The sequence below is a fragment of the Triticum dicoccoides genome, chromosome 5A, assembly GCF_002162155.2.
Source record: "Triticum dicoccoides isolate Atlit2015 ecotype Zavitan chromosome 5A, WEW_v2.0, whole genome shotgun sequence".
Taxonomy (NCBI): domain Eukaryota; kingdom Viridiplantae; phylum Streptophyta; class Magnoliopsida; order Poales; family Poaceae; genus Triticum; species Triticum dicoccoides.
In genome coordinates this window covers 54,471,540-54,475,494 of record NC_041388.1, presented here as the reverse complement: position 1 = coordinate 54,475,494, position 3,955 = coordinate 54,471,540, and positions in this window count along the sequence as shown.

Below are 3,955 nucleotides of genomic sequence, written 5' to 3'. Positions count from 1 at the left end.
ACAGTGAGCGGTGGCGTTGCCTTTGGATGAACAGGACCCTGTGGTGTGGTGGAGGGCTTGATGAATAGTAGATGGTGGAGGGGTGCCCCTGGGTGGATCAATAGGACCCCGTGGTGTGGAGGGAAGGATGAACAGTAGACGATGGAGGGGTGCCCGTGGAGGGGTGGTTGAACAGGACCCCGTGGTGTGGAGGGCTGGATGAACAGTAGACGGTGGAGGGGTGGTTGAACAGTAACTGGTGGAGTAGCGCGCGGTGGAGGCTAGATGAACAGGAGCCCATGGAGGCTGGAGGAGGTCGACAGTGGATGAACAGTAGCTCGTGGAGGCTGGAGGGGGTCGACGGTGGAGATGAACAGTATCCCGTGGAGTCCCGTTTTGCGGTACGCCACACCCCTCCCGATAAACAGGACCCCCGTTTCGACCGTAGCGCTCCAACACAAGTCTGTTTCCTCCGTTTTGCGGTACGCCACACCCCTCCCGATCAACAGGACCCCCGTTTCGACCGTAGGAGGTCCGTTTCCTCCGTTTTGCGGTACGCCACACCCCTCCCGATCAATAGGACCCCCGTTTCGATCGTAGGAGGTCTGTTTCCTCCGTTTTGCGGCACGCCAGGCCTCGTTTCCATCGCCTCTTCCATCCAAGCCCTCCCGATGAACACGACCATGCATTCCATTCCGATCCATGAACACGACGATGACGCTATTTCTCCGTTCTGACCCATCCATGTACACGAGCCCTCGCCGTACGTATGCGCGAGTAGGCGTTCGAGACCCCGCCCGTATGTACACATATGTGGCCATATTTTCTTTCTTGCACCTTGGCCGCCTCTACTACGACACGTGAACGCCTCTACATCCACCAGTATATATGTATGTACACATTAGCGACCAGAATGACAACACTATGTACGCTTCGACCAGGTGGGTCCCGACTGTCAGGCACTTCCTTGCGTGCGAAGGTGTAGATGGTGGCTCCCAGTAGTCAGGGGGGGAACATTTTTTTCGCGAAATACGGTGGCTCGTCCGGTGGGTCCCTGCTATTAGGTGGAGGAATCATTATTTTCCGCGTAATAAGGAGGCACTTCCTTGCTTCCGCCGTGGACCCAGCTGTTAGCCTCTCCACGTACAGTCCACGTCCGATGGAAGTTGTTCCTTGACCACGTTGACCACGCCGCGCCGAGAGCACCAGGGCGGTGGACAACAGCGAGGCCTAGGAAGGGGACGACGCGGAGCCGGTGAAGACGCGGCAGTGGATGCCCATGCGGAGAGGAGTATGAGGGTTCACTCGTTCGGCTGCGATGTGAGGCTGCCGTCGCCGCAGGGCCTGGCCAGCGGTGGGAATAGTAGGGGCAGTGAGTCCTCCGCGGCAGCACAGCCGGCCACGGGAGGCAGGAGCAGGCGGCACGACTGGCGCTGCTTTGGGCGGCTGGAGCAAGAAGACCAGAGGTTGAAGAAGCACTACGGCCGTTGGCTGGACATCGTACGGTCACTGGAGCTAGAATCGTGCATATTGACTAAGTTGACAAAGCCCTCCATCCCTGTCAACTTAGTAGGGCCACAAGTCAGCCTCCCACCAAGGTGGGTCCCAGCTAGCAGGGGGTACTCATTTTTGTGTGTAATAAGGAGGCACTTCCGGTGGGTCCAAGCTGACAGCAGGGGGAACGTTTTTTTCACGAAATACGGTGGCCCGTTGGGTAGGTCCCAGCTGTCAGGGGCAAACGTTTTTTTCGCGATATACTGGTGGGCATCCGGTGGGTCCCTGCTGTCAGGTGGAGGAATAATTATTTTCCGCGTAATAAGGAGGCACTTCCTTGCGGCTGCCGTGGACCCAGCTGTCAGCCTCTCCACGTACAGTATTCTTCTGATGGAATTTGGTCGTTGACCACATTGACCACACCGTGCCGACAGCACCACGGCGGTGGACGACGGTGAGGCCTAGGAAGGGGACGACATGGAGCCGGGGAAGACGCGGCAGTGGATGCCCACGCGGAGAGGAGTACGAGGGTTCACTGATTCGGCTGCGCTGCCGTCGCCGCAGAATAACAGGGGGTGTGGGTGAGTGGAGTGGAGGGATGGCCTGGCCAGCGGTGGGAGTAGTATGGGGGCGGTGAGGCCTCCGCGGCAGCACAGCCATCCACGGGAGGCAGGAGCAGGCGGCACGACCGGCGCTGCTTTGGGCGGCTGGAGCAACAAGACCAGAGGTTGAAGAAGCACTACGGTCGTTGGATGGACATCGTATGGTCAGTCGAGCTAGAATCATGCATATTGACTAAGTTGACAAAGCCCTTCATCCCCGTCAACTTAGTAGGCCCACTATACTGGGTCCCAGCTAGCAGGGGGAGTATTAGTTATTTTGTGCGTAATAAGGAGGCACTTCCTTGCGTGCAAAGATATAGCTGGTGGGTCCGAGCTGTCAGCGGCGGTAACGTTTTTTCGCGAAATACATAGGCCGTTTTGGTGGGTCCCAGATGTCAGGTGGAGGAAATCATTATTTTGTGCGTAATAAGGAGGCATTTCCTTGCGTGCGGCCATGGACCCAGCTATCAGCCTCTCCACGTACAGTCCACTTCAGATGCATGTCGGTCGTTGACCACGCTGACCACGCCACGCCGAGAGCACCAGGGCGGTGGACGACGGCGAGGCCTAGGAAGGGAACGAGACGGAGGCAGGGAAGACTTGGCCGTTGTTTTTGTTTCCCACGCGGAGGGGAGTACGACTGTACGAGGGTTTACTGATTCGTCTGCCGTCGCCGGAGAATAACAGCAAGTGTGGGTGAGTAGATGGATGGCTAGGCCAGCGATGGGAGTACGGTGGGGCAGTGAGGTCTGCACAGCAGCACAGCCGGCCGCGGGGAGGAGGGAGCAGGCAGTCCCGCCGGCGCTTGTTTGAGCGGCTGGAGTAAGAAGAGCAGAGATTGAAGAAGCACGATGGCCGTTGGATGGACATCCAGCAATCACTGCTTGTGCGTCAACCTTTTTTTTTAGGAAAGCCTCAAATCTGTGGAAACCAACATACAGCCCATCTGCCATTATTTCTAATAATTTTCAGCCCATTTGCTAATTCTTAAGGTTTTTTTGGAGCCCATATTCTTTTTGTTAGCATTACAGCCCAAATTGTGGCCACGGTTAAAAAATTATACGAAATTTTGCATATTTCGGTGCGGTCCGAACTGTTTTTGATCCCAAAATTTCGACTCACATTCAAACTGATTTTAAAATAAATGTATATCAATATAAAATCCAACAAATTCTCCACGCATAAAAATTAATGTAATTTAAAATCTTGAAATGAAAAAAAAGATATTTGAAACTAATTGCCGGTTTGATGTGTTTTAAAAATGTACAGCCCATTTCTCATTACTGATGGGCCATTTTCTCGGCCAGCCGAATGAAAGCTCTCCTCGTCTTGAAAGATTTGCAGCCCAACAGGCCTGACAAAGCGACTTGCTTGGCAAATCAGAAAAAAAACCGGGATGTGGTCATGGACCCAGCTGTCAGCCTCTCCATGTACAGTACTCTTCTGATGGAAGTCGTTCCTTGACCACGTTGACCACGCCGCGCGGAGAGCACCACGGCGGTGGACGACGGCGAGGCCTAGGAAGGGGACGACGCGGCAGTGGAAGCCCGCGCGGAGAGGAGTACGAGGGTTCACTGGTTCGACTGTGGTGTGAGGCTGTCGTCGCCGCAGGGCCTGGCCAGCGGTGGGAATAGTAGGGGGCGGTGAGGCCTCCGCGGAAGCACAGCCGACCACGGGAGGCAGGAGCATGCGGCACGACCGGCGCTGCTTTGGGTGGCTGGAGCAAGAAGACCAGAGGTTGAAGAAGCACTACGGCCGTTGGATGGACATCGTTATTTTGCGCGTAATAAGGAGGCACTTCCTTGCGTGCGAAGATATAGCTGGTGGGTCCGACCTATCAATGGGGGGAACGTTTTTTTAGTCCATTTGGTGGGCTGGGT